This window comes from Pristiophorus japonicus, unplaced genomic scaffold (genome assembly GCF_044704955.1).
Source record: "Pristiophorus japonicus isolate sPriJap1 unplaced genomic scaffold, sPriJap1.hap1 HAP1_SCAFFOLD_549, whole genome shotgun sequence".
Lineage (NCBI taxonomy): Eukaryota > Metazoa > Chordata > Chondrichthyes > Pristiophoridae > Pristiophorus > Pristiophorus japonicus.
The window spans coordinates 167,561-186,066 of NW_027254456.1; the positions used below are offsets into that span (position 1 = coordinate 167,561).

At 43.8% G+C, this 18,506-nt stretch overlaps 1 non-coding gene across 1 annotated transcript; it reads left to right on the forward strand.

Moving 5' to 3' along the window:
• Positions 1-13,972: 13,972 nt before the first annotated feature.
• Positions 13,973-14,045, forward strand: trnaf-gaa (transfer RNA phenylalanine (anticodon GAA)). The gene has a single exon. It is a non-coding gene; the product is annotated as a tRNA-Phe (tRNA).
• Positions 14,046-18,506: the final 4,461 nt, after the last annotated feature.

The window sequence follows — 18,506 nt, forward strand, 5'->3', positions numbered from 1 at the left end:
AACAATTTTATGAATCGATGACTCTATGACTCACCACCCTGTCAGGCAGTGCATTACAGATCACCACACTCACAGCTTTAAAACAAACAATTATCCTCCACTTCCATGTGTTTCCTCTGTTCTCCTCTGGCTTTTTCCCGGACTGGATAGATTTGGTTGTGGGGAAAGATTGGGGTTGTTTTCCTCGGAACAGATGAGGAGAATTGGTGACATAATTGAGCTGTATAATGTTATGAGGGGCCGGGATAAGAAACACATATGCCCCTGAGCAGAGACGTCAATAATCAGGGGGCATAGATTTAAAATAATTGGTAAACGAATTACACGGGAGTCGAGGAGAAATTTTTTCGCCCAGAATGAATTTGGGTCTGGAACTCACTGACTGAAAAGTTGGTCGAGACACAATCCCTCATCACATTTCAGCAGTACTTGCAGATGGATTGAATGACCCTAATCTGCAACAGATCAAGAGCTGGGACGAGGGATTAGGCTGGATTGCTCTTTCGATTGGCGGAGACAGGATGGGCCGAATGCCCTCCTTCTCTGCGGCAAATTTCTATAATTCTATGATTCTAAGAGGTGGGGGAATGCTCTTTCGTGTCCTGCACATATCTGTATCACACCATCGATGGGATCTTGCCCATCCCTAATTGCGTTCGAGAAGTTAGTGATGAACAAACTTCGTGGACCACTGCAGTACTTGGATATGAACTTGATGGCTACGGTCCAAGAGCTTGAAATAGAATTTGGCAGGGTAGTGCTTTGTCCACCAGCAAGGATGAGATGAGCTAAATGGTTTTCTTCTGTGCTGTAAATTGCTATGGTTCTATGATTATGTCACTGAGGTGATGGTACTACGAATGTGCTGCTTAGTAGAAGGTGTTCCAAGATTTTGATCCAGCCATAATAGTGGAGAGGCGATATATTTTATGGTTCATTTTCTGAGGATTTGATACTCGAGCTGTAAAATACAATCTTCAGCAATCATGCCCACTTCTGACCTTATGATGGTGGGCAGGTCATTAATGAAGCAGGTAATGATGAACTCCTGCAGCGATATCCTGGGCTGAGATGATTGGCGTCGAACAACCACAACCATCTTCTTTTAGGCTAGGTATGTCTCCAGTAGTGGAGATTAACCCCGCAATAACTTCACCGTTAGAAACTTCCTTGATGCAGCATTCGGTTAAATGCTGCTTTGATGTCAACGACAATCACTCTCGCTTCATTTTAGAATTAATCACTTTTGGCCATATTTGGACCAAGTCTGTAATGATGTCTGGAGGCTGGCGGTCCTGCTGGAATTCAAACTGAGCAACTGGGTCATTCTATGTTCCTGAAAGATGCTACGGAATGCAAGCCCGTGCTTTTACTGTTTGAAAACAGCGTACAGTTGCATGATGTATATTTGAAGGATCACATGGGTCATCGACCTGAAATCTTACTCTTCCCACAGACCCTACCAGGGCTTCAAAACATGGCACGTTTTAAACTGTCAGTGTTAAAAAAATGTTTCATTCGATATTTCTTAAAGATTAAGAAGGCACAACAGGCAGCCATATATCCCCGTTTGCAGATGATGCAAATATTTATGATATATTAAGTTACTTAGGCGTTACTTGTAAATATATATTGATAGATTAAGTGAATGGATGATTCAGTGGCAGATAGTTTCCAAACAGGTAATTGTGTGGTCGTCCATTTTAGATCACATAGTTTAGATCCGAATACGAATTAAATGGAGCACAGCTCGGAGGGATGGAGTTCCAAAGTGGTTTGGAGTCCTAGTGCCCATCCCGCTAACGTGCAGTAGCAAGTTACAAATATATTGGAAACAACTAATGGCATGTTCGGCTTTATAACAAGGGTTTGGACTATAAAGCAGTGCAAGTTTTTCTTCAACTGTACAGAGAAGTAGTTAGACTATATCTGGAGTACTCTAAGTTATAGAATATAATAGGTCATAGAAGTTTACAGCATGGAAGGAGGCTATTCCGGCCCATCCTGTCCGTGCCACGGTTTTCCAGCCTAATCCCACTTCCCAGCTCTAGGTCCATAACCCTGCATGTTATGGTACTTCAGTTGCATATCCAAATATTTTTAAAAGTGCTAAAGCTTTCTGCCTCTACCACCTTTTCAGGTATTGCGTTTTAGACAACTACAACTCTCTGCCTGTGAAAATTTCCCATCTAATCTCCTGTAAACCTTCTACAATTATTATAAATGTATGCCCCCTGGTTGTTGAGCCCTCTGCTAAGGGAGATAATCCGTTTCTCTCCATTATATCTAGTCCCTTTATGGGCACGGCCCCTTAGAAATTATAGATTGGACGTGGAAGGTGCACAGTTCATATTCACGAGAATGTTACCAGGGTGCCACAAGTTAAATTATGAGGTGAGAATACATAAACTAGGTCTATACCCCCTGGAATATAGAAGGTTAAGTGTTGATTTCATTGAGGTTTTTAAGGTTTTGAAAAGAATTGATAAGATAGATAGAGATAAAGCTTTTTTCACCGTTCGTGGGGCAGTTTACGACAAGGGGACATAATGTTAAAATCAGAGACATGCCATTCTGTAGAGAAGTTAAGAAAATCTTCTTCACGCAAAGGGTGGTGGATTTATCTTCTACAAAAAGCAGGATATGCAATCTCAATTAAAACTGGTAATTTTAGATCGATAGTTTTACCTAGACACTGGTTTTCATGATGTGGAGCCAATGCAGATGGATCGAGTTAAGATAGAGCTCAGCCAAGAATTAATGGAATGGCCAATAGGTACAAGGGGCGGAATGGCGTAATCCTGTTCCTATGTTTAGTCAATTGGCAGAACACCTACTATAATGAGAGAAACGTTGTCGTGAAGGGTGAATTATAAATATATGATGTGCAGAGATTATGGACCGCTTCCACGCTTTCAAAACAAACAAGCATTAAGTCTAATTGGCAAACCAGTTGGTTGAACATTTACTTGGAGTGGGTTGGAACACACGCAGACACACATCAGTTGGATTTTAATTCCAACACCTTAACAACTCAGCCATCCTGGTGATGAACACGCTGCTGTGCAGTGCTTGAAAATTCGTCACATCACTTGCAGACTCAAAATTTAGTTTTCAGCGCTGAGCAAACTACACATCTGCATACTCTGCAAACGTGGGAGGATATATACCTGGTGCTTAACTGTGGATGGTGAAAATCTGAATCTCAAAAGCACAGCACTTAGGCAAATAACGCATTGAACTGATCGTCCATAACTCGACAACAAACCCCCTTGCTTTAACCCACAGAACATGTAATCTTCCCGTCAACACTGAACATTTTTGAATGAATAATGTTAAAATCCACGTCAACCACCCAGTATCAGCAAGCTCAGATTGAAGCAGCGCTTAAAGGGATAACTCATAAGCTGCGGAGTACATTGATGTGGGGAGTGATGGAAAGTGTAACAGAGGGAAAGTTATATTAGGACGGATAAACAAATCCCCAATGAGAAAAGCTTACAGAAATTCACTGCAACTGAGTTAGACATAAAGCGAGACTGATAGATGAAAAAAAAGTCATACTCAGAGAGAAATATAATGAATCATAGAGAGAGAAAAAGAGAAAAAGTACATTAAATGTCGGAAAATCCCTGCGGGCACGGCCGAGAATTAAAACAGTGAACTGAGGTTTTCAGAAGCATAAAATTACACACTTTCCCCAGAGCCCTGCAAACTGTTCGCCATCAATTATTTACCCAATTCTCTTCTAGAGGTGGTCACCCTGCAGCTTAGGAGTGTGCAGGTAGAGCGGGAGTGGTTGACCAGAAGACATAGAAACATAGAAACATAGAATAAGGTGCAGGAGTAGGTCATTCGGCCCTTCGAGCGTGCACCGCCGTTCAATGGCTGATCATTACAACAGTACCTCTTTCCTGCTTAATCTCCATACGCTTTGAACCCCTTAGCCATAAGGGTCACATCTAACTCCCCCTTGAATATATCCACTGAACTGGCATCAACAAATCTCTGCGGCAGGAAATTCCATAGATTAACAACTCGCTGAGTGAAGAAGTTTCTCCTCATCTCAGTCCTATAAGGCCTTCCCCTTATCCTAAGACTATGTCCCCTGGTTCTAGACTTCCCCAATATCGGGAACATTCTCGCCGCATCTAACCTGTCCAGTCCCGTCAGAATCTTTCATGTTTCTATGAGAACCCCTCTCATCCTTCTAAACTCCAGTGAATGAAGTTCACGTTGATCCAGTTCCTCTATATATGGCAGTCCAGCCAGCCCTGGAATTAATCTGGTGAACCTTCGCTGCACTGGCTCAATAGCAAGAACGTCCTTCCTCAGATTAGGAGACCAAAACGGAACAGAATATTCCCGGTGAGGACCCATTAAGACCTGCAAAACTGCAATAAGACCTCCCAGCTCCTATACTCAAATCCCCGAGCTATGAAGTCCAACATTCCATTTGCCTTCTTCACAGCCTGTTGTACCAGCATGCCAACCTTCAATGACTGATGAGCCATGACACCCAGGGCTCATTGCACCTCCCCTTTTCCTATTGTGCCACAATTCAGATAATATTCTGCCTTCGTGTTTTTGCCCCCAAAAATGGATAACCTCAAATTTATCCACATTATACTGCATCTGCCATGCATTTTACCACTGACCTAACCTGTCCAAGTCACCCTGCAGCCTCTTATCATCCCCCTCACAACTCACACCGCCATCCTGTTCAGTGTCACCTGCAAACTTGGAGATATTACACTCAATTCCTTCATCCAAATCGTTAATGTATATTTTAAAGAGCCGGGGTCCCAACACTGAGCCCTGTGGCACTCAACCAGTCACTGCCTGCTATTCTGAAAAGGGCCCGTTCATCTCGACTCTCTGCTTCCTGTCTGCCGACCAGTTCTCTGTACACGTCAGTGCATTACCCCGAATACCATGTGCTTTGATTTTGCACACCAATCTCCTGCGCGGGACCTTGTCAAAACCTTTTCTAAGTCGAAATACACCACGTCCACTGTTTCTCCTTTGTCTACTCAGCTAGTTACATCCTCCAAAAATTCCAGAAGATTTGTCAAGCATAATTTCGCTTTCATAAATCCATGCTGACTTGGACCGATCCTGTCACTGCTTTCCAAATGTGCTGCTATTTCTTACTTAATGATTGATTCCAACATTTTCCCCACTACTGAAGTCAGGCTAACCAGCGTCTAATTACCCGTTTACTCTCTCCATCCTTTTTTTAATAAGTGGTGTTACATTTTCTACCCTCCAGACCATAGGAACTGATCCAGATTCTATAGATTGTTGGAAAATGATCACCAATGCATCCACTATTTCTTGGACTACTTCCTTAAGTACCCTGGAATACAGACTATCAGGCCCCGGGGATTTATCAGCATTCGATTCCATCATTTTCCCGAACACAGTTTCCTGCCTGAGAAGGATATCTTTCAGTTCCTCCTTCTCACTAGACCGACTGTCCCCTAGTACATTCGCGAGGTTATTTGTGTCTTCCTTCGTGAAGACAGAACCGAAGTATTTGTTCAATTGGTCTGCCATTTCTTTGTTCCCCTTTTATAAACTCACCTGAATCCTATGCAAGGTACCTACTTTTGTCTTCACTAATCTTTTTCTCTTCACATATTTGTAGATGCTTTTGCAGTCAGTATTTTGTTCCCTGCAATCTTCCTCTTGTACACTATTTTCCCCCTCTTAATTAAACCCTTTGTCCTCCTATATTGAATTCTAAATTTCTCCCATTCCTCAGGTTTGTTACATATTTTATCTAATGTATTTGCGTCTTCCTTGCTTTTAACACTATCCTTAATTTTCCTTTTTAGCCACGGTCGTGCCACCTTCCCCGTTTTATTCTTACTCCAGTCAGAGATGTGCTGAATAGGAGCAGGAGGCAGTTAGTGATCGAGCCCCCGCGTCCATCTCGCTAGTCAACAGGTATTACCTTATGAGTACTTATCAGGCCGGTGCTGTTTTGGCTTGTTTTTCCTACCAGTGCTGACATTAGAGCAGCTGATAAGGAGGGCGAGAGTAGGAGACGGAGGCCCAGACACCAGGCCAACCAGTTGCAGACAAAGATAGAGGGGTGCGAAAACAAGAGGTGACGTCACAGCCAAGTGGATAAGTGGTTGGATGTTCGACTGGTAAGTATAACTCTCTTTTAGACTGAATTTTAGATTGGTTTATTTGGCAGCGAACTACTAAGTAGCTGTTTGGTGGTTAAGTAAATTTTAGTAAGTAAATTAATTTAAGGGTTAAGTTATGGCAGTAGAGCTCGGACCCGTGTCATGCTCCTCCTGTGCTGGGTGGGAAGTCAGGCCTGGCTACTATGTGTGCGGGAAGTGTGTCCAGCTGCAGCTCCTGACAGACCACATGACGGCAATGGAGCGGCGGATGGACTCACTCTGGAGAATGCGCGATGCTGAGAATTTTGTGGATAGCACATTTCGTGAGTTGGTCACATCGCAGGTAAGGTTTGGACAGATTGTGATTTGGTGATCAAGAGACGAAGCAACAGCAGGAAGGTAGTGCAGGAGTCCCCTGTGGTCATCTCCTACCAAAACAGATATACCGTTTTGGATACTGTCGGGGGAGATGTCTTGCAAGGGAAAGGCACCCTGGTGCAAGGGTCAAGGATATCTCGGAGCGGCTGCAGAGCATTCCGGAGAGGGAGGGTGAACAGCCAGTTGTCGCGGCACATGTAGGTACCAAGATATAGGTAAGAAGTGGGAAGAGGTCCTACAAGCTGAATTTAGGGAGCTAAGAGTTAAATTAAAAAGTAGGACCTCAAAGGTAGTAATCTCTGGATTGCTACCAGTGCCACGTTCTAATCAGAGTAGAGGGAGCAGGATAGTTAGAATAAATACGTGGCTTGAGCAGTGGTGCAAGAGGGAGGGATTCAAATTCCTGGGACGGCATCACGTGAATGACATTTAATCACGACCCCGTCATCAGAAATCTTTGCAGAGATGCTGCCTGACTGGCTCAGTATATCCAACATTTTCTGATTTAATTTCAGATTGACAGGATTCGCATTCCTTTGCTTTTGAAACTAAAAAGTGACATAAGCTAACGTCATTGGGGATTCGAAATTTAGTACCTTTCTGCAACGGCAAACGTGAGTCATACGTGGTGTGTATCCTCCCTACTGACAGCTAAAGAACATCACTGAGTGGGTGCAAAACATTTTTCGGGGTGAAGGGGAGCAGCATAAGCCGTTATCTATGTACTAACCAATGACATAAGGAAACAAGGGGATGAGTTCCTCCAGTCAGAGTTTCAGGTGCAATTGAGGAAATTAATGAGCAGGACCACAAAGGTATTCTATGGATTATTCCCAGTGCCCCGCGCTATTGAGTTTAGAAGTAGCAACGTACGTCTGGATAAACGGTGCACAAAGTTGGACTACTGAATCCTGGGGCATTGGGACCAGTTCTGGCGGAGGAGGGACCTGTTGCAGTAGGTCCGGTTGTACATCCACAGAGATTGGACCAAATTCGTCATGGGAAGTTAAACAACTGGGGCTGGTGAGTGGTTGAACTAATTTGGCAGTGGATTTGTGTACCAGGCTGAAACATCTGTAGATGTTGTAATTATGCCTTTATACATAAGTCCAGATGATTACTAGATATCAAATATAGCAGTGAACGTGGCCTCAGACAGCGCATTGCAGCCCATCCTTGTGAAACGATATACCACGGCACAGCCAAACTTTCCCTTACACCGAGCATATGCACAGGAAACACAGGCACAGCAGAATTTGCTGAACACTGTAGGTAGTAAAATGTTCTTTGATCAGTGATAGCTCTAAATATATTTTGGTGTCTCTGTGTTAATTTATAATTTGTTCTGTAGGATATAAATATATTTTGTATATCTGTGTCAGTGTTTATGTATATGAATACTACAACGTTATTTATAATAGTATTATGGAGAAACTGTGCTTGTTATGAATGTATTTACTGTGTATATATTTGTATCTATGTTACTTGTAAACACCTCGCAAATAAACGTAAATATAATTATAGCATCGAGATACTTGGAGATAAATTCATAAAGAAAACAGACATAAAAACAAATACATTTATAATAACACAGAGATGAACACAAATAATTTGATTATCAAGGTTCCACACAATTTTATTTACATCTCACAGATAGATGCACAAATATATTTATACATTTCCTGCATGGACATCCAAATTCATGAGAAATAACAAAACATTACACCCAAAAATAAAACACGTCTATGGCGAAAATTTATGGAGTCTCAATAACTGAAGGCTTCATGCAGAGAACCGGCACAGACACGATGGGATGAAAAGCTTCCTTCTGTGCTGAATGATTCGATGAATCGTGTTCTTCTTGCTTGTATGATGGGAACACCGAGACCGCAACTTGTGCAGATACCGTGGCGCAATTGGTTAGCGTGCCGTACTTCTATGAAATTACGGGCCCGGGAAATGCAGAGGTTGTGAGTTCGAATCTCACCTACAGCAGCCAATGCTCTTATTTGTGATGTTTGTACTTTTCAGAGTCTGTGGCTGTTTTGTATTTATCCATCTCTCTTGTCGATTCCGCCATATGCCCCGCTGCTGTCTGTCACTCTCACTGCGGTCACCTCAGTGTCAATCTATGGGTTATTTCTGAATGAATACCCGTGTCTATTCCCGACATGAAATAAATGAGGGCATCAAACAGTTGGTCATCTGACACGACGGAACTCATGAGCCAACATTTATAACAAGATATAGTTTATTGTCAAAATAACAGTCCATCTAACAGAATAGGTTCAATTCTGTACAAAACCAAACTATGATCACAACGTGTTTCCAAAAAGCCGCTTTTTATTACGTTGTCGCAAGCACTACCATTGTAGCTCAAGGAGTTTCTTAATTAATAAACATAGAAATTAAACAATGAAACGGTAGAGATGGTTCTGAGACTGTAGAATGCCCTTCCCAGAGCAACGTTTAAAACAAGGTTTAAAAACTGGCAGCGTGCAGGAGGAAGGGAAGAGCGAAAAGAGAGCCACAGAAACGACACGGAAGTTTCGGAAGTTTAGGGAGTTGTTCTATGACCACAGCATAATTGCGCACAGCACGGATATTGTTGCTGTTAAATATGAATAAAATGCAACGTTTGTTTGCAGCTCTTTCTGTTTCTGTCACTTTTAACTGACTAATTCTTAATTCCATTTGCCTGCGATGATTCCATAAATGTTTGTATCCTTGCCCAACAAAAATCGATCAATGTGAATCTTCAAAATATCAATTGACCCTCAGCCTCGATAGATTTTTCGGGGAGGAATTATAAGACAGGTGGAACAGGCAGCTGCATAATGGGAGCATTAATACCACACAGCATCCACACGCACTCCTAGCGATGGAATCGGATAGGGCGCAGTACTTATATGGTAGTGCAAGCCCCGGAGAAAAGCCGAGGTTGTGAGTTCGGGCCTCACCAAGAACAGTTGATGGCTTTGCTTATGACATTTCCACAGGAATCGAAGGTGCAATTGAGATATCCCCAAACGTTATCTACATATTCGCGGTTTTATTCCAGCACTTAGTTTCCTCTTGCTAACAATATTGCAACGGAGGATTAGAGTTATACTTATTTTTGGGATGGAGTGGAGGCGTTTTGACATTTAATCAGTAACTCTGATGTAAAGAATAATGTGCCGGAAAAACACTCGATTTCAAATAGAAGATATATAAAAGCATTGGTTATCTCTACTTAATTACTGCATCACATTCAACAGAAACAAAGATTTTCCTGAACATGTCGCTAAAAATATTGTGCTCAGTGTTGCAATGACTCGTGCATTAGAATTCTCGCTGAATCAGTTCTATAGAAACATTTAAACTTGTCGATTCAAGTCCTATCAAAGTCCAAATAAGAATTAATAGAATGGTTACCGCACAGCAGGAGGCCATTCGCCCCATCGAGAGCGTGCCAGCTCTCAGCTAGTCACACTTCCCCTTTCCTTTCCCCATAGGACAGTGTTGGCTGGATCCGAGGCTGGAAAGTAAAATGTTGCAGCAAACTGCAACTGTCTGCGATAGCCGGAAGATTTATTGTTTTGGGCCTGAAATCCACTCAGCCTGAAAACCTGCTCGCCGCTACACTGGTTAAAGCTCCATTCAGTGTTCGAATAAATAATAACTCTAGCTGCCGGGCTGCAATTCCCTCTCTTAGAACCTGAGAGATCCGCCAGGGAGGAATGCACGTTTAAGCTGTCACCCAATTTTCATTTACGCTTTTCAACATTTCAAGGGAGCAAAAGGTTTTCCCCTCAATCTGCAGTGATCTTTTCTGTTATTGTCGTCGCATGCATCTTTCTATCTCTCCCTATCTCTGTCTCTTGTATTTCTCTAGTTTTCGCTGACTGACTTCTCAGGCTTCAATGGACGGCCTGGGCTGATCTAACCTGCAACGAGGGCAGAATTGGATAATGAAAGACCTGGACTATAGGACAGGAATGGTGTAAATCCGGTGCAAATATCTTCACAGATATGTTCCTACGCGCTCGCAGTGAAATAAAGCAGCACCAATTACAGTTTTCTTCAGGTAGAGTGTAACTTCAAGGATGCCGAGACAGACGATAATATTGAGCTATTAATGCTGCAAAATCTTATTTGATAATACAGGTCGCTTATTCAAAACTAGCTTTGTGAAGACATTAGAATATTGTTGACTTGGAATAGGCAGCAGTGCTCGCACGGCAGTTGGATGCCTGTGTCCAGTTGGAAAGCTGTCTGAAAGAACATGCAGAACATTGACTTTCTGCTGAGCAGACCATGAGCCTCCTTTTCGAACATGATTCTCCAGTCCCGCTGAGAGGGGATTAAGCATCATGAGAGCGGGATGGGACTGTGTCCAAATGTAAAATAGGAATGTAGGGGTCATTCACCCTTCCTTAAAGAACAATAATGTTTCAGTTCTAATTTTTGTTGCAGAATTTTCTCACCCCACTCTCAATTCGGCCCAGGGATGAGCCGAGACGATCACGTGGAGTTAAAACAATTGCTCCAGTCAGTTAATTCAGTTGGCATATCAAGAAAAAATAAGAATTCACCGTGACTTAGTCAGTGAGCGCGCAGCACAATGGATAAGGTGTTTATTTATGGTATGTACCATAATGTTATCACGAAATTGCAGTTTTGAGGAGATTTGGATTCAAAGCCTAATTTATGTAATATTCAGTCAAATGCTTGGAAGGTTTATCAGCAACAAACGCTTAACACAGTAAATGAGCACAATCCATTAGCAGTGCATCGCCTTTAATCTCATCTGCCATCTGGGACAACTCAGTTATTCTATTTCAGGCGTTTTGCATCCATACAGAAATACGTGGCAACAAGTGCCCATCACTACGTGTCCTGCCCGTGCACCCAGATCGACAATATTTAAAATGTACAATCAGCTTCTGTAAGCAAATGGCCTTCAGTTACTACAGGATGCCCGTGAAATGTCTCCTCAAAAGATGAAGTGCGGGCCCCTTTTATTGTGACCGGACAGCCTGACCACGCCATTTTAAAACCGACCAATGCAGAACACTCTACAGTTCGACCACATTAGGCGTACTGTGTGCAATTCTGGTAGCCATATTAAAAAGAAGATAGGAAGGCACTGGATAGGTGCAGAGCAGATGGTATACTATCAGGAAAGAATCCACAGGCTCAATTTATTTTGTCGTGAAACGAGAAATCTAAGGGATGACCTAATAGAGCTCTTTAATATCTTGAAAGGTTTTGTTAGAATAGATACAGAGTGTTTCCACTTGCAGGGAAGAGTATAACTAGAGATCATCAGTGGAAGAAAAATCAGCAACAAATCAAATTGGGAATTAAGAAGAAACTTCTTTTCGCAGAGAGTGGTCAGAATGTAAAAGTCGCTATCACCAGAGTTGTTGAATCTAATATTATAGATGCACGTAAGGAGCGGTTAGATAAATATATGAGGGAGAACTGAATGGAGGGATATGCTGATAGTGCTGGATGCGGAAAGAGGGGAGGATGCTCCAGTGGTTCACAAACGTCGATATTGACAGGTTGGGCTGACTAGCCTATTTTTGCACTGACTATCCTATCTAATCATATGAATTCGACACCCATGAGTCCAATCAAAAGCCAACTTCTCACAACTTTCAGACCTAGAGGAAATGACACTGATTAATACTCCTGATTTAGGGTGTTTCAAAAAGATGTCAAGATTGATGCTCCTTAAAACCTACCTCATTGACCAAGCTTTTGAGCATTTGCCGTAATTTATCTTTTATGTGGTTCAGTGTCAGCATAATTTGATTTGTCTTAAGATTTCGCGGAGCGCCCTGTAACGTCTTACTATGTTAAAGGCGCTATATAAATGCAAGTTGTTGTTGTGTTAATATTTATATCATTGTCTCCCTGTTTCAGGTTTCAAAGAAAACGTGCTAGTTGAGAAGCATGTACGGCCTAGTTCCCCGAGTTCAAGATACTCCAGATAGAGAAAAAAAATCTCAGCATTTAAACTGCCAGTCCCCTTGAGAATCGTGTATGTTTTACTAAGAGCACCTCTCATTCTTCTGAACTCCAGAGTTTATGGACCCATGCTACACAATCTTTCAACATAAGTCAGCTCTCTCATCACAGGAATCAATACAGTGACTCCAAGGCATATATATCCTTCCTTAGATAAGGAGATCAAAATGCCCAGTTGTTGCTAGACTTCCATACACTTACACTCCAACACGCTTACAATATTGCCCTCCTTATTACCTGCATGCTAGCATTCTGTGTTTCTTGCATGAGGCCACCCACATCTTTCTGAACACCACCATAAAATTTTCCCACAGTTTCAAAAATATTCTGTATTTTATTATTTCTACCATAACCTCACATTTTCCTACACCATACTCCATATTCTACCTTACTACCCACTCAAGAAGTCTATCTATCTTCTCCTCACAGCTCACTATCCCACCTATCATTGTATCGGCAGCAAAAGTGGATACATTACATTCGGTCCCTTCATTCAGTCATTAATATAGATTGTAAATAGCTGAGGCTGCAGCACTGATCCTTGCGGCACTCCACCATTTAGAGCCTGCCAACCAGAAAAAATCCCGTTTATCCCTGCACTCTGTTTGCTATCCGTTAACTAGTCCTCTATCCATGCAAATACATCATCTCCAAACCAATCATTCCTTAACTTGTGTAACAACGTTTTATGTGGCACCTTATTGAACGCCTTTTAGAAATCCAACTGTACTACATCCAGTGGTTCTCCTTTATCTACCCTTCCAGTTACATCCTTAAAAACTCTAATAAATATGTCAAACATGATTTCCCTTTCATAAAACTATGTTGACTGCCGAATCATGTTATGATATGATGTTCTTATTGGTACTGCAAAAATGGCCAGCAGGCTCTACCCTTTGTCTATGATTAGTCCGCTTGGGGGATACACCAAATCCTGAAGTTCCGGAATGTGTAACTTGAACCGCACATCCCAAGGTACCACTGACTTTGCAAATTATAACTCGAAGTACTTTGACTTCCGTAAGCGAAAGAGGACAGAGCACCCAAGAAGTCAGGAAGGGCCAGCCAAAGTTCCTTACCCCAGTCCAAGCACATCCCTCCTCAGCCGAAGTGCCTTACCACAGTCCAAGTGCAAGCCAACCCAGCTGACGTGCCTTACACCAGGCCAAGTGCATCCCTCCACCAGCCGAAGTGCGTTATCCCATTCCACGTGCATGCCTACCCCAGCCGTTGCAGATTGGAAAACTGCAAATGTAATGCCCCTATTCAAAAAAGGAGGCAGACAAAAAGCAGGAAACTTTAGACCAGTTAGCTTAACATCTTTGGTGGGAAAACATTGGAGTCCATTATTAAAGGAGCAGTAGCAAGACATTTGGAAAAGCAAAAAGCAAAATTCGGTCTGGCAGGGGCAAAATTCGGTCTGTCAGAATCCGGCCGAAAAAGTTCAGTTGGGAGAGCGTTAGACTGAAGATCTAAATGTCCCTGATTCAATCCCGGGTTTTGGCAATATCTGGTGATTTTGCGTTTCCGATATTTTAATGGGAGAAGCTAGTTTTCTATCGAGACAGTGCTTGAGGGATGGGCTGTTCAGCGGTTGCGTGATACTAATTTCTATGTTTCTATAGATGGAGTCCTTACTTCTAGGGGAATCAAGGGGTATGGTGAGAAAGCAGGAATGGGGTACTGAAGTTGCATGTTCAGCCATGAACTCATTGAATGGCGGTGCAGGCTAGAAGGGCCGAATGGCCTACTCCTGCACCTATTTTCTATGTTTCTATGTTTCTAACATGGATTTAAGAAGGGGATGTCATGTTTGAGAACTTTGCTGGAGTTCTTTGAGGATGTAACGAACAGGGTGGATAAAGGGGAACAAATGGATGTGGACTTCCAGAAGGCATTTGACAAGGTGCCACAGAAAAAGTAATTGCACAAGATAAAAGTTCACAGGGTGGGGGGTAATATGTTTGCATGGATAGCGGATTGGCTAACTAACAGAGAACAGAGAGTCGGGATAAATTGTTCATTCTCTGGTTGGCAACCAGTAATCAGTGGGCTGCTGCAGGAATCATTGCTGGGATCCCAACTATTTATCATCTATATTAACGACTTGGAACAATGACTGTGTGTAACGCAGCCAATTTTGCTGATGATACAAAGTTGGGAGGAAAAGCAATGTGTGAGGACGACACAAAAAATCTGCAAAAGGACATAGATAGGCTAAGTGAGTGGGCAAAAAATTGGCAGATGGAGTATAATTTTGGAAAGCGTGAGGTCATGCACTTTGGCAGAGATTGGTGTCAGGACTCAGTAAGTGGGGTCAGTGGTCACTGAGTGGGGTCTTTTAGTGGGGTCATTGAGTGTGGTCAGGCAGCGGGGACAGGTGTCTCTGAGTGGGGTCAGGAGTCAGTAATATGATTCAGCAGTCAACGAGTGGGGTAAGGGGTTCAGTCAGTGCGGGCAAGTGCACTGAGTGGAGTCAGTGAGTGTCGTCAGTGTGTGGTGTCTGGGGTCAGTGAGTGGGTTCAGTGAGTGGGCTCAGTGAGTGGGATCAGTGAGTGGGCTCAGTGAGTTGTGTCAGTGAGTGTTGTCAGTGATTGGGGTAAGAGGTTCAGTGAGTAGAGTCAGGGGCTGTGAGTGGCGTCAAAGAGTGGGGTCAGGGCACAGAAAGTGCAGCCAGATTTCAAAGTGAAATCATTAGTCAGAGAGCGGAGTCAGCGAGTGGGATCAGAGGTCAGTGAGTGGTGTCAACGTTCAGGTAGTGTGGTCAAGGGACAGTTAGTGGGGTCAGGCATTAGTGAATGCGGTCTGGGTTCACTGAGTGCCGTCAATTAGTTTGGTCGTTGACAGGGCTCAGGCAGTGGAAACAGGAATCAGCATGCAATAGACAAGGCTAAGCAATTCCACAACTAACGGATCTGATTAATGCTCTGCTGTCTTGCCAAATCGGGCCCATTAAACAATTAACGGGAGGAGGAGACTCCATGAATATCTCCATCTTCATTGAATGCAGAGCCCAGCACGTGATTGCAAAAGAAAATGCTGAAGTGTTTACACGCATCAGCCTTAAGTGCCGAGTGGATGATGCATTTCGGCGTCCTCCTCAGGTACCATCCATCGCAAAAGCCTGTCTTCAGCCAGTTTGATTAACTCCACGTGACATCATGAACCGGCTGAATGCACTGGTTATAGCAAAGGCTATGGGCCACCATAACATGTGCTGAAGACTTGTGCTCCAGAACTAGCCGTTCCTCGAGCCAGGCTGTTGCAGTGCAGCTAAACCATTTGCATCTATTCGACATTGTGGAAAACTGCCCTGTTATGTCCAGTCCACAAAAAGCAGGACAAATCAAATCCGGCCAATTACCGCCCATCAGTCTACTCACAATCAACAGAAAAGTGATGGAAGGTTTCGTCAACAGTGTTGTCAAGGAGCACTTACTCACCAAAAACCTGCTCACTGATGCCAAGTTGGGGTTCCACCAGGACGACTCGGCTCCAGACAAAAGAGCTGAATTCCAGAGGTGAGGTGAGAGTGACTGCTCTTGATATCAAGGCCGCATTTTAGCAGAGTGTGGTTTCAAGGAGCCCGAGTAAAACTGAAGTCAACGGGAATCAGGGAGCAAACTCTCCACTGGCTGGAGTCATACCTAGCACAAAAGAAGATGGTTTTGGTTGTTGGTGGTCAATCAGCTCATTCCCAGGATATCGCTGCAGGAGTTCCTCAGGGCAATGTCCTCGGCCCCACCATCTTCAGTTCCTTCATCAATGACCTTCCTTCCATCATTAGGTCAGAAGTGGGAATTTTCGTTGATGACTGCACGGTGTTCAGTTGCACTTGCAAGCCTTCAGATAATGGAACAGTTCATGTCCGCATACTGCAAGACCTGCACGACATTCCGGCTTTGGCTAATAAGTGGCAAATAACATTCACGCCACACGAGTGCCAGGCAATGACTGTCGCCAACAAGTGAGAGGCTACATACCACTCCTGAACATTCAATGGCAGTACAATCACCGAATCTCGCACTATCATTATCCTGCGGGTCACTATTAATCAGAAACTTAACTGGACCGGCTACTAATTATTATGGCAACAAGAGCCGGTCAGAGTTTGGGTATTCTGTGGCAAATGTCTCACCTCCTGACTCTCCACAGCCTTTCCACCATCTACAAGGCACAAGTCAGGAGTCTGATGGCATACTCTCCAGTTGCCTCGATGAGTGCAGCTCCAGCAACACTAAATATCCAGGACAAAGCAGACCGCTTGATTTAAAGCCCATCCGCCACCTGCAACATTCAGCCCTTCCACCACCAGCGCACCGTGGCTGCAGTGTGTACTACTTACAAGATGCAATGCAGCAACGTGCCAAGGCTTCTTCTACAGCAAATCACAACACCTCGACCTCTACCACCTAGAAGGACAAGGGCAGCAAGCACATGGGAGCACCACCACCTCTAAGTACCCCGTCAAGCCCGCATCCTGATTTGCAAGCTTGCCGCTGTTCCTTCATCGTCGCTGGGATAAAGTCATGAAACTCCCTCCCTAACAGCACTGTAGAAATACGATCACCAAACCGGCTGCAGCGGTTCAACAAGGTGGCACACCCTCATCATCTCAAGAGCAATTAGGGACCGGCAATAAATGCTGGACTAGCCAGCGATACCCACATCGCGTGAATGAAAAAAAAACAAAAGAGACTGGGATCAGGTGTCAAATTGCAGTCAGAAAGTAGATTCCAAGAATGGATTGTGGGCTCAGTGAGTGGGGCATGAGTCAGTGGGTCGGGTCATGGTTCATGGAGTGGGATAAGTGAGTGAGGTCAGTGTTTAGTGAGTGGAATCAGGTGTCCCTGAGTGGGGCAGAGGTCACTGATTGAGCCATGTTGATGTTGCCATCTCGGAAAATCCCTTGTACTTCCTAATTTTGCTGGTTGTGGCGCTCCTAATTCCACAGTTTCTGGAGTTCCTAATTGCCCTGTTTCTGCAGTTACTAATTCCATTGTTTCTGGAGCTCCTAATTCACCTCTTAACGGAGCACCTAATTCTGCTGATTTTGATGCAATATTTCCCCTATGTATGGAGCTGCGAGTTGCCCCCTCTATGGCATTTTCAATTCTCCCGTTTGTGGAGCTCCTAACTATCCTGTTTCTGGCGCTCGGAATTCCGCTCATTCCGGAGCCCTCTTCTAGTTCCTGCTTATTTTGCCGATCCTAATTCTATTCTTCCATGGGATCCTAATTCTGCTACTCTTATTACCTTTATCTGGAGCTGCTTCTTCCACCTTCTATTGTGGTTACAATTCCCCTGTTTCTGGAGATTCAATTACTCTGCTTCAGGAACTCCAATTCCCTGCTTCCAGAGATCCTAATTCCTCTGCCTCTGGAGCTCTATCCCAACTGTACTATTTCTGGTGATATCTCCTGCTTCCGGAGGTATTAATTCCCATCATTTTGAGGATACCTATTCCCCCGTTTCTGGACCTCGTAATTCCCTGGTTTCTGGAGCTCCCTCATAAATTCACCGATTCTTGAGATCTGGGGTCAGAGTTAAATGCGTAGAGTCAGGAGTCAGGGAGTGAGTTCAATAAATGATGAAAGTGCATAGGTCAGGTGTCAGAGACTGGCGATTGATGTCAGTGAGTGTGGTCAGGGGTCAGTGAGTGGGGTCAGTGGTCAGTATGTGGGGTCAATGACTGGGGTTCAGGTATCAGTGAATGGTATCAGTGAGTTAGGTCAGGAGTCAGTGAATGGAATCAGGATTCAGTGAGTGGGGACAGTGAGTTGGGTCAGCGGGTGCTGTCAGTGAGTGGGGTCAGGGGTCAGTGATTACTGTCAGAGGTCAGAGAATGGAGTCAGAGTGTGGGGCCAGGAAGTGGCGTCAGGCGTCAGAGCGTGGGGTCAGGAATCAGAAAGTGGGGTCAGAAATTGGGGTCAGGGAACAGAGTGGTGCCAGAGGGTGGGGTCAGAG